At 36.9% G+C, this 13,579-nt stretch overlaps 1 protein-coding gene across 1 annotated transcript in view; it reads right to left on the bottom strand.

Annotated features, from left to right (window-relative positions):
- Positions 1 to 13,579, bottom strand: part of LOC134791684 (protein tweety) — a 141,401-nt gene that overhangs the window by 92,972 nt on the left and 34,850 nt on the right. The window contains exon 2 of the mRNA XM_063762780.1: positions 1,812 to 1,847. The gene's annotated coding sequence lies outside the window, so the exon portion shown is untranslated. The remainder of the gene's footprint in view (positions 1 to 1,811; positions 1,848 to 13,579) is intronic.

Genomic DNA, 13,579 nt, shown 5'->3' with positions numbered 1-13,579 from the left:
ACTGTCGCATCTAGACGGTCAATCTTTATTTTAATACATACTTAAACTCAAACTGACCACGCATATAAATTTTCTTTTGAAAGTAATCATTCTGTAATGCACACGGCTCATAATCCCAAAGTCCTTTTTGTATGGCGATTTTGGGGCCTTAGTGGTTTTGTATGAAATTCGTGGAGTAGCCAACGGAATTGAAGTTTTTTTACATATATATATATATATAAAAGATTTTTTTACTGTTGTCATATGAATATTTAGGAATGTCGAAATCTGCCGATATGCAACTTTTTTGGCAGTCTTTTTAATTAACAGCACAAATGCGATTTTAATTTTTGACGTCGCTTTGGAATGACATGCTTCTTTAAGATCACCCATGGGATAAAATGAAAGTGACTTTCATATTTAATTTTAACTGCAAACGAGCGTACGATGAACTCTAGTTCATAAAAAAATAACAGAAGCCCATTGTAACTTTTATTTGTTCGCTGAGGGCATATTGAAAACCGTTTAAAAATATGATCCGAAAAATCACTTGGCCAAAAATTCAAATAATGTTCGACATACAATTTTCAAATTGCCAGTAATTCTTAAATACAAATGACAACCAAATGGAATATACCTTAAAAGTTTTATAAAGAGTTACATTTTTATAAATTATATGCCTGTTTCTATTATGTTATTTCTAAGTGTCCCATTCCCGAATATTTCAGTGCGACCCTCGTAGGGTTCCGTTTTTGCCCTTTGGGTACGGAACCCTAATAAAAAGTGTGGTAGTGCCACTATAATCATACATAGAAATACAAAGACACGACAAAACTACCACCACAGTTTAGTTTAACCATCCATGTCTTCCAACTATGCCGCAAATAACTCAATAGCCGGGTATTAGGGTAAACGCACCGTTCGCCGGCCCCGGCATAAATAAACGCCCACTTGTTCGTGCTATCGCAGTTGAGAAATTGGTAAAGTTACGGCTATGAGGCTGTACTAGCATGATGCAAATTGAACTGGTTTAAAATACCTTTTGTCTATTTCTCATACGATTTTATTTATTTATTTCCAAAAAAGACCAATGTTTTTGGCCCAAACTAAAGGCTGACAGGAGTCCAATGTGGCCCACAGATTACCAGTTCGCCGGACGATATCAGCCTGTCAGTTGTTCGGAGCTGTCAAATTTTGCGTTTAACTGACAGGCCGATATCGTCCGGCGGACTGGTAATCCTTAATAACGTTCGGGAAATCATATCGATCCTAAATGATAATAGATATTTGCATCACTATTATTGTTAGGAAGATCAGACGGTAAAAGCTATTGTATTAAAGATGGGCCGAATGTTCGGTAATTATTTAGTATTCGGCATATTCGGAAAATTTTTCAATGTTCGTATTCGGGCGAATAGTTCGGTTCGAACTGCCGGATATTTACCGAATATACAAATTCTTTTTATTAAGGGCGTCCGCTAGCTGGCACGGGTGCACTTCGCGGCCAGGCATGAGACCGTTCCGTTTCTTTTCATATTTTCATAAACAGTCCCGGCCGGTCCAGAGGGGAAGGGTCAAAAACACGTGCGGAGTGCAGATCTCGGACCTGTATGAACTTGTTTTAGGCAGTTTTAGTTAGCCTAACCGAATATTCGGCCAAATATTCGTATTTGGCAAAGTCCATATTCGACCCATCTCTATATTGTATACTCATACACTTTTTGCGCAAACTACCAAAGGCGCATTAATCAAATTTGTACTCTGCTATCTAGCCCAGTTTAATGCCCGTCACATAGAAGCCCCAAAGCACGAAAAACATGGGTCGTACTCACCGTAACAATAGCAGGAAATCCGCGTGTCACGCCGCGCTGTAACAAGAAACGCATACGTTACACATGTATATGGCATCGTGCAATATGGGGAAATTAACTTCTCTTTTGTACAATAAAGTGTTTACATAGATGCATAGAAGTACGTGTTCTCCGATGAGCCTGGCTTCATCTGCATACGCATCTAGTAATTGCAATATCTACAAAACTATGTGTAAAGTTGTAGGGTATGAATTATCTCAGATGATTTTTTCGGGCTCGAGCCCTAATCTGTTAAACAAAATTGTTTCCTTTATGCAGTGGTTACACATACACTGCTTACTGCTAATAGCCCCGACATAAGTAATGGGAACAAGCCCGTTTAAAAAGCAAATTTACCATTCTATTAACACGTTTAATTATCTCCAAAGAAAAGACCAACCCTGATTGTTCTCTGAATGAGCTGTCACATAAATTTGAACCTTAATACTATCACGATAGTTGCTTTATAAACGACTTGGTTGCTTTGGCACGTGCTGTAGACCGCTCTTAAAAGAAACAAAGACTTTTGTTTAACAGGTTAGGCCTGAGCCCGAAAAAATCATCTGAGATAATTCATACTATAAACCTACATTACCAGAGAATCCTGAGAATGCATTGTATATGATATGCTGCATCTTTAATGAATTTATCGATCGGATAATGATTACTTGGTCGCGGCTGTAGGTTGACCATCATACTCAATTGTAGAAACTTTCACGTGACTTGAGTTACATAAAAAATACTTATCTTATTATTCATATAGTAATTATTTTTCATGTCAAGCTCGTGTTTTTTACTATATTAATAAAAATCGAAGAGTGCAGAATCTAATTTTTTATAGTTAAAAGGGTTTACCTTTATTTTGCCGTAAAATTTTCTGCAGATTTTCGTTTCACAGAATTTTTTTCAAGTAATTTCAAATCGCAAAATAATCTTTACATAGAATATTTACTTCAAATAATTTTAGTTCGGATTAGTTATGTTTCACCAAAAATTTAAAACATTAGTTTGTTTCAAAAACAATTTGTTCATGTAATTTCATTTCACAGAATCATCGATCTGTAGAAAAGTCACTTCTTATAAATACGGTACACCAAAATTTAATATACAGAATAGTCATTTAGTCGGATTTTATTTATTTAGTCGTTAATTTAACGCAATCTGCTTCTCCGGAAGGAATTCGTTTTTAGGGGTTGCCGTTCTAACCTAACCCACTTTTCTGGCAACAGTTCGTTTTCTTGGGGGTCGCAGTTCTAACCTAACCTAACCCACTTTTCTGGCAACATTTCGTTTTCTTAGGGGTCGCAGTTCTAACCTAACCTAACCCACTTTTATGGATAAAGTTCGTTTTTATGGGGGTCGCAGTTCTAACCTAACCTAACCCACTTTTCTGGCAACAGTTCGTTTTCTTGGGGGTCGCAGTTCTAACCTAACCTAACCCACTTTTCTGGCAACCGTTCGTTTTCTTCGGGGTCGCAGTTCTAACCTAACCTAACCCACTTTTCCAGCAAGGGTTCGTTTTCTTAGAAGTTGTAGCTCTAAAGTAACCTAAACTCCTTTTTTAGCAATTTCAATGAATACTACGAGTATGTGAAAGGTAATTTTGTAAAATAATAATTGTTTAAATTAATATTCTGTGAACTGTAGTGTCGCACAAATAATATTCAATGAATAATAATTCTACAGTCAGTCTTTTATTTTATTTAAAAATCTTTGAATAAATATTCTGAATTTTAATCAAGTTACAAAATATGTTACTTTGAAATGAATAATCGTAGAGACAGAATTAATTGTAACAAAAATGTGCGATCCGATTATTCTATGAATAATTCTCTGTATAACAAAATTCTGCAAAAAATTTGGCGATAAAATAAGGGTACACCAGTTAAAAGCAATATAATTGTAAGTTGTTTACTTTGTATGCAAGTGCCATTATTTTACTGTCTGGTATACAAAAATAACTATTACATCTTTAAAACGCTATAAAACATCTCATCCACATAAAAATGACTTACAGTCTATAAAGAGATTTATTTCTGTCTATCAGAGTACTATGACCCCTGACACACTTCACGTAGGTGTAGAACAATAAATCGGAGATAATAGCTGTTTTGTACTGTTGACATAATACCAGCCAATTGGAAATGCGGTAGGTGTATACAAAACTAAGGCGGATAATGCATTTAGATTCTAGAATAATCTACACAATGAATGTTCGTATATGTATACCTAAGTTACATGTACCTGCTATATGTATATATAATAGGACGTAAATTAAGGCAAAGTTACTTATATATTAAACTATTCTTGACTCTACGGCGGTCTTTACTATAATTTGTAAAAATTAATAATATCGGTAGGTACAGTATAGCGGCAAATAAAATAATCTAACATATTTAAAATTTTTGGTGGGAACCATTTTGTCGCCATTATTGATTTAATTATCCATGCCAAATTGCAGCTTTCTAACACTAACGATCACGGAGCAAAGCCGCGGACGGGCAGACAGACGGAGATGGCGAAACTATAAGGGTTCTTAGTTGACTACGGAACCCTAAAAATGGTCGCTTGAACTGGCCGAAGAACCCTTAAGGCCTTAATAGGGAATTCTGGTGACTTACGACCATCTGCATATGGGAGACAAGGCCATTGTCCCGAACAATAATCTACCAACCATTGTCCTCCCGATATAGACATCATGGTTTCCTTACATTTTGCAACTGTATTTGGCATCTAGCACTCTATTCAAACAGAATGTCAACTTCTTAGTTACTATCTGTTGTAATATATACACTAGAATATTATAACTATTATAAGCAACTGTTACTTTTTCATCGTAAAACTATACGAGTAGAAACGATTTATAAAAAAAATATCGCTAATTGCCGCGAATACAGAATTGTTACATACTTACGTTATATAATTGATTTATAATATGTAGTATATTTGTGATAAACACGCATGCTTCCGGAAATGTATTTACCTTCATGCGCATGTTTGTTATCCCGATGTATTTAAACACATATCGCGAACTTCTAAATCTCAACTAGCAACAATGACAAAATAGTTAACAAAACCAAAAAATAACCATTAGCTTTCCCATTTCCTGCGCGTGTAAAAGGGCGACCTAAGATATGCAAATCGGATTGGGTAAGTCCAACAACCTACAAAGAAGTCAAGTGTGAAATGCCCCAACCCTTCCCGATACACAACTGCAACCATAATAGCAATCTTTTAGAATAAGCCACAAAAGAAAATGTCAAGTAATGCGAAGTTGTACAACAAAAGGTACGCACGTGCCGTGGGCACATTTTACCGAAACCAACATGAATTATAACAAAGAATCACATACACAGTGAAATATTAACCTTAATATTTCATAGCTAAGGTGCATTTTTCAATAGGCGAACATTTCCGAAAAACAGCGCATTTCGAGTCAAAGTTCAAACTGGGACGCAATGTGTGCAAAGATTAAAAACGCATTATGCAATTCCTGCTTTATAGCTACAGATTCAGAGTTCAATTTCGAACGTACGGGTTATGGATTAGGGTGGGTTTTTTACGCGATCGTGTGTCATATTCTAAGTGAAATATCAAAACGACGTATGTCGATATGAAAAGCACGTACGTTGCGTCGTTTTAATGTGAATGGGCAGCGTTGTTTCCATCGCTAACCTAGCGTAACGTGCGTGTTTTGTTGTGGCTAACCGTTATAACTGCAACTCCGATTATTACTAGTTGTTAGGGGTCTCAAGGTCTCACTTTACTGGTTATATAATATGTAACGATGGAATAACATCACAGTATTGTTCTCTAGCCGGATTGTTTGGTCGGAAATGCACATCTTGTGCGCGGGTTTACCCGATGGTTCATTTTTGCCGTTTCTGCAGGGTGGCAAAAAGTGCAGTTTTTCAACGGCTTTTAGATAGAAAAGGTCAGGTCGGGCCAGGTAGCAGGGTTGTTTAGGGGACGTTTGAAGATTCGATATCTTGATCGTTAAAACATAACATGTGTGTTAATGTTTTAACTTTTTAAAACAACACCAAATGAGGGGTTGTAGTTTTATCATCTATTCCTCATTCAGAATTAGTTTAGGCACAAGGATTTAATGTTGCCTTTCTTTGTAAAAATTGTGAATCTCTATAGCTATTTAATTCCATTCTGAAAAGGAAGGGTAAGCATATTTGTGAGATGTGTGTCGTGTGTTGTTGTGCTTTCTCGTCGTTCTTTTTAAAGTTAGAGCGGGATTGATACAATTACATACATTTACTTCCACACACAACAATAAAATACCTAAATACGCGACAGTATAATTCCATTCGAAATGTTTTGCTGAATGGAAAATTGCCAGCAAAATACTTAATTTCCAGAGCATAATGTCGTTAATTAAACTTAAAGGGACGGCAATCAAGAAGGTCGTCAATTCCCCCATTCAAAGCCATTGTCAAAGTTGTGGGTAATCGTTAATTTTACCCCAGAGTAATCTGCCGTAGCCATTTCCATCGAATACCGACTTTAATATGTGACGTTTGAAAGGGAACATATATTTGTCGTTTGTTGATCCGTATTATCGTTTGTTGATAAGGTCGACTTCTAGTTAAATCTTTATGTCAATTGCACCTTATTGACAACCGACAATTAATACCTTCCCCTTTGGCTATAAAGCTTGCTATGTTTTTAATTTAAGGACTATATATTACCCCTGTATTAAATAGTGTCTTGAGTAAGAGGAGTTTATTTTATTTTACAAAAACGTTGCTTCCGTTCCGTATTAGACCGTTTCCTCCTTCAAAATTAAGTATAACTAACTCAATATTTATTTAAACCTTCCGTATAAAGGTATCTATTTTCTATTTAGAGAAGTCTAATAAGTAACTCAAAATGACTTAATTATTACATTTTTAAAACTGAGTTGAGTCTTAAATATTATATTCATATTCATATTCATTTAATCATTGCTTTGTGTGTACAAAAAGATCTTATGATTATTATACATATTACTTCCGCTTCCCATCAGGCGGCTCGTCTGCTCGTTTGCTGACTATTACATTATAAAAAAAAAAATATTATGTTTGTTTCATTCAACACAACCCTGTAAGGGCACTGCAATAAAATCATTATCAATTTATCACAATAGATATAGAGTTTAGCAACAATTTAATAAATAAACAAATAATGCATGTAATTATGATTGTAATTACGAATATAATTATTTAACTACGTATAAATTTAAGTCCTTCCCCACCCAAAAACAGAAGCGGCAAGCGTTAAAGTATAGACCGGTTTATCGTCTCTAAACCCTCTAACCAACTGTGTAGTTCATTTAAACGAGTTTAATGATTAATTTGTTGACAACCGCGGGCCTTGACATCGTTAGAGGCAAAGTTCAACTACTAATTACGCTATGCTGTAATACTATTACGAGTAATATTCACAGAGTGTGTTGTATGATGTTGTATCGTTATCATAATTGTACAGTTGACGTGTAATTTGTAGGTATATCCCCGGTTATTCACTTCTGTGTTGCGCTGATAGCATCTTTTTCCTGACTAGGGCAATGGCGAGAACCGAGAACTGCTGGTTCCGGGACTGATTTTGTATAGAAAACCAGAGGAGCGAATATGTAGGCCCCGAAATCGCGAAAAAAATCTGCCGTTACTTAGAAAACATTGACATATGAATATACATATGATTCGCCGAAATGTATGACAGCAGATTTCTTTTTTCCGTTTCGTTTCAGGGCTCCATAGTAAAAGTTGTTCAGTTTGACCTACATGTATATTCACCAAGAAGTATGGTCAGACATAATAAAAATCACTCTGTATGTATAGATCCTATATAAATCACTCTGTAGATATATAGATGTATAGATACTTCTGGTAGGTATCTAAATCTTATTGCGACAAAGATAGGAAGGTCAACAATGTCAAGATCACGCCAAAAAACAAAGTATCCACTTGTTATTCCATCCACACCTCCATTTCAATCTTCCAAGAACGTAATACTAACCTTTTTCGATCGAATAATTTACATAAGAATCGAAAGAATTTCTGGAGACCGAGTTCAGTGACCCCGTCTTATCTCGGACACCAACTTTATCTATCCACGATATACATCTACAAGTTCTACAACAAACCCGAACAAAACACAACCTTAGTGCTTTAAGCTTAGGGTGGTATTTCTATCGCCAGCGATTTTGAGGTAAATGCATTTCGAATAAAAGTCTACAATTGTATAAGGCCTAGGTGGATTTGGCGATGGTATCAGTGCCAATATTTGTCAAGATTAAATAGCAGAGGGTCGAAACAGACTCTATTGCTGCTTGATAAAATATTGCTGCTTGATAAAAGATTAACAGTAATCTCTGAATTAGTTTCACTGTTTGAACAGACTGGTCGTATTTATTTCATAATTTTAAGGTGCAACTGTGCTATTACGGCATGCGTCGCCAGCTGATGGGCTAGGCAGTTCATATGGCCGATGGCCGAGGGTAGAGGGAGGGGCATAAAAGCTACGAGAATACTACAAGGCAAGAGGTAGGCAACAGCGGTACCACGATCGCATTTTTATCGCTTGTCACCATGCCTGTCACGTTCTTACAAGTATGTAAGTGCGAAAGTGACGGACATAGTGACAGGCGATAAAAATGGACCCATGCTACGCACGCGAGCTAGTTATGCTCTAACAAAATACAGTATTTTTTATCAGACTACGACATCTACGAGTGCTCGTAAGCGAATAATGACGTCGGGCCCCCAACGGAACCGCTTCCCTACAGGACCTAAAAATAAAGCAGGACAACAGGCAGACAACTACTATGTATTGTTAAAGCAGCTTATCAGCGTAGCATAGGACTTAAAGAAAGATAGGACTTTTTTAAATTGTGTTAGTTGACTGTTCCAGATTTGTTTTTTTTTGGCATGGAACCAGTTACAGTGAACTCTAGTGTGTTATTAATTAATCCATCGAAAAAAAGGAACCGACAGCAGGCGTATGGAATAGTATGGATCCACGTAATAAAATAAACGTCACTTTTAACTTTTTCCGTTGCCAGGGAGATTTTGGGATCATACTGAGCAACTTTTATTATGGGACCAACCCCGAAATCGCGAACAAAAGCTTTGGCTGTTTCATACATTTTGGCTGGTCCATTTTCTATAGGAGGAAAAATTTTTTTGCGATTTCGGGGTCCCATAGTAAAAGTTGCTCAGTATAATGCCAAAACCTCCCTGGCAAAGGGAATGCAGCATTTTTAGCCACCGTGTATAAGAATATGTTAATTCGATGAATCATAATATCCTAAGTAGTTTTCAAGGCGACATATTTCAAGAGGCCATAAAATACACACTGAAACAAAACAAAAGCTCTCGCTAACTTTTATTCTACGAGCAAAGTTCTTATTTATACCGGAGAAGCCTAAAAATATTCCTCGCGATTTGCGAGTGAAAACCATAATCGTAAATCAAAACTGCTGTCATTACGTATAACAATCTGACCTAAAGTAATCCTTATTGCGTAGGAATAAGGTTCATATATAGTCACTAAAGTGTGACATCAATAGCTCAGCACTGGGAGCCTCAAACAGCCAGATTGTGTAGAACTATGACTGTCTTCAATTCACATTGGATGAGGATTCACACGCCATTCCAGTATATATCTCAACATTTTTTTATCCGTATTATATTAGAATACAAAAATAAGTCCTCGTCCTCCTTCCCATTTTGTTTTAAACATATATTTCGGGGCGTACATTGGACGTGAGGGGTTATTGAGGATTTGGCAGATTTTGGGAGTACCCTAAATCCGCAAATCTCCGTATTTTTCAGCATTTCTGGCAACGCAGATGAAGGTCCGGGTATAACTATTAGATAAAACACACACTCAAATTCCGCAGTATATTAGATAAAACACCAAACCAAATACATGCTCCACCTTACGTTTTGTAGAAAATAGGAAAAAGAGACGCATGTTCGGGAGAAAATTAAGCAATCCCAATATTATGTGAAATTTTCTTTAATTTTGGCACACTACTCCCAAAATCCGCAAATCTCCAGATTTTTCAGCACCTCTAGCAAACGCAGATGGGGGTCCGGGTAAGATGGCGCGCGGACGTCCGGGCGGAGCTTAGCGCGCAGCCTCCGCAGTATCGAGCGGCCCGGCCCACGTGCTTCATTCACCGGCACACCACGTGAGGACCAAAAATTTCACAGTCGCCATTGGAGAGGCCAATCATCGTAAAAAATTTCACACAGATTGGAGAGGCCATCATCGTCAATGGCCACTGCATCCCTGACAGATGATTGTTGCTACGCTGTGTCAAGAGGCTCAAGAGCGGTTGAAACGGTCGATGCATTTCCGCGTATACTTACAAGCCTATCGCGACATTTCTTGCCGCATAAGTCGTATGTATATGTAAATTGAGCTTCTAGAGGTGAGGCCAGGTCACGGGTTTGATGGCGCCTGTTTTCGTTAGTTTTCCAGGTGCTTAAAAATATATGAACGTCACCATTATCAAGTGAAGGTGAAAGGTTAGATATTATGCATGATATAATATATATATGAATATACACCATGACCGCTTGACCGCGACAAAAAATAATAATTTCATATGTCGTAGTGTTTGTGATTCGTGTTCATACCAAAATTGGCGCCCAAGCGTGGGGTTGGGCTGTATTGTCAACATAAATATGCCGTTTACGCGCTTATTGCACCGAATAAGGAGGTATGACTAGCCATGGCGAAGTAAATATAAACTTTATCCTTTAAACTTTTAAATGTACTAAAAAAAATAGTAAAATATTCCTAGATTTCGTGATAAACCGGATGTAGTCCGAAATGCCTGAAATCGAGATAGACCAGGCCCCAATTTCACCACGGTGACAGGTTCGACAATTGTAAAATCACTGTTGCTGACGTCACAGGCATCCACGGGCTACGGTTACCACTTACTATCGGGTGGGCCGTATTCCTGTTTGCCACCATCATTGTATTATTTAAAAAAACTTTATTATATCGGAAAAAAACAGATATTTCTTTTGCGAAGTTTCTGACAATTGTCAAGATTTAGAAGAATTGTAGGTAATTCTTGACAGGTAATGAGTTATATGTCGGAAATTCGTGACAATTGTAGTGTTTCTTGTGACAATTGTCATAAACTTAGCAAGAGAAATATCTGTTTTTTTCCGATATAATAAAGTTTTTTTTTAATAAAACAATGATGGTGGCAAACAGGAATACGGCCCGCCCGATGGTAAGCGGTAACCGTAGCCCATGGATGCCTGTGACGTCAGCAACAGTGATGTTTTACAATTGTCGCACCTGTCACCGTGGTGAAATTGGAGCCAGATAAAATTATACCCACTAGTACACTAAAACATGACAATAATCGGTATATTTGACAATTTACATCTTTGTATCGTTTATTCAAGCGCTATTCCAACAACGCGGAACATGACATAAATCCACCAATCACAACGCTACTGTCAAACGACTTGCCAATCAGAGAAGCTTAACTTGCATGTCACCTCGGCTAGGTCACCTACATTAAACTTCATTAAAGTAAGCCTCTTTTTGGTTTATTAACGGTCGGTAAAATCGCCTCCGACTACAAATACCAGATTTTATCAACATCATAATCGTATATTTAATTATGTAGTAATATCGTAAGTTCTGCAGCCATGAAGCTTCTACTTAGTGCTTGCAACTTGTCCCAAATACGGGCTAAAACTTCTCGATTCCTGGTATTAAATTAATTCGGCCCATCCCGTCCGAGCTACCTGAGGCATACCCCCTTTCATTAAGTACTTCCGAAGTTGATTACCAGAGTAAGTAGATTTACATAAAGTAGTCCATTTTCAAAATGTCTTGATCGTTAATGTTTTTTCGAGAGCTATAAGAACGTGTTACATATTTTGCACACTTTTTTTGTAGGTTGACAATACAATTAATAGAGAGAACTTTTTTTTATATCCTAGACATTATAACGATAAGTTGATTTATGACAGTCCCAGATAATTTGGCTGCAGCTAAGCAGTGTCATACAATAAGTTATCGATATCAAAGAATTTATTGATAATTTATCAAAGTTTCCAATTATTTTTTTACCGCATAAGTCGCCAAAAAGTCCTTAAAGTCTCCAAAAACTTATTCTCCAAAAATAAAAACTACATAAAATATATTAAACTGATGATGATATGCCAAAAACAAGAACCATGAAATGTAATTTTAGTATCTGAGATAAAGAAACGGACTGTAAGTAAGTACTTACAGCGAAAGAACATCTCTAATCTGGATGAACCATCGTAGCGTTCGCGATTTGAACGTCAAAATAAATATGAATTCCTAAATGTGGCTGATAGAAGAGGAGTACTAATTGGACATCTGCTACGACACGACATGTTCCTAAAGAACGTCATAGAAGGAAAAATAGAGGGAAAGAGAGGAAGAGGAAGACCGAGAATAAATTATTTGAACTAAATAAAAGAAAAGGTTCAGGTCGTGTCATACCAGAAGGTTAAGGAGTTGGCAGAGGACTGGACGAGTTGGAGATTGCTCCACCGACAAGAGCACAGCTCTTAAATATAAAGAAGAAGAAGAAGAATAAATGTGGCTGTCCAAGATGGCAAATATATATACCATCGCCCATACTGTTAACTGTCCATCGGTAAACCTTATTTAACAAAAGGCATAATGTCCAACACTCTTAACAGTGTTGCTGTTTGTACTACTAAAAAAAAAATTAAAATTTAAACTGTTTATTATAAATAGAATTACAATTTTTTTATGGACTAACTTAACCTAATCTACATTATAATAGATTATTGCTGACTTTATTCCTCAAACTGTGACATTTTAACTGAACGTTCGCAGTCTCATTTGCAATTCGTTATCGGGCCCGACACATATAAAGGGCGTACACTTCGACAGATAACGCGCGTCAGACCAATCGGCAAATTGGTGATAGCAATTTGGTGTCGCTTTTAATTATTCCGATGCAGCGATTTATTGACGATTCAGGTCAGTTAATTGGTGTGTTTGATTACTGAATTTTCGGTATAGTTGTGGCACAAAATAGATTATAGACGCAATAGACTAAAGGACATTGCAAAATAAAGCGCGCGAAAATATAAGTGATATTATATGCTCTTAGGGTTCCACAATAAATATTGTTATGTAGATATTTTCGCGCGCTTCAGTGACTTTTGTAAAATTAGATTAGTGAGTATTTAATACAGAAACTTCATAGCTTACGAGTATTTTTAAGGTGCCTTAAGAGTAATGTGTCTAAAACATCACGCGGTTGTTATGCTGAATGGCATAAGGTTGTTTAGGTTCACAACTAACCGAGCTTGTCTACTGAAATGTTGACATTTGATCTGACCCGGATCAACAGAACGTAGTTGCAATCAAATGCGCTAAATCGATATTTGATTATACTGAGTTTGATCAAGGACCGACAATCACAGAGTTTTGGTTCGTTCTTGTTCGTGGTCCGATTTCAGGTCTGCCTATTTAGAGTGTTGGTGTAGCTGCAAGTACTGCAACCAAATCGAATTAGAATTACGATTGATGAAAACATATTCAACGTGCAAAAGTAAATAAACTTTCGAGTAGTTTTTAAAAGAGGGATGCACCGAATAAACCAACTATATTTGCGAACCGAATGGCATAGAATTTTGGTTCGTAACCGGTCGATTTTTCGTTTTCGCCGAGTCCAAAGATAGTCATCGAGAACCGGCTGGCATCAATAG

Source organism: Cydia splendana, chromosome 6 (genome assembly GCF_910591565.1).
Source record: "Cydia splendana chromosome 6, ilCydSple1.2, whole genome shotgun sequence".
In the NCBI taxonomy this organism is placed as follows: domain Eukaryota; kingdom Metazoa; phylum Arthropoda; class Insecta; order Lepidoptera; family Tortricidae; genus Cydia; species Cydia splendana.
This window is presented reverse-complemented; position numbering and strand designations above follow the sequence as displayed.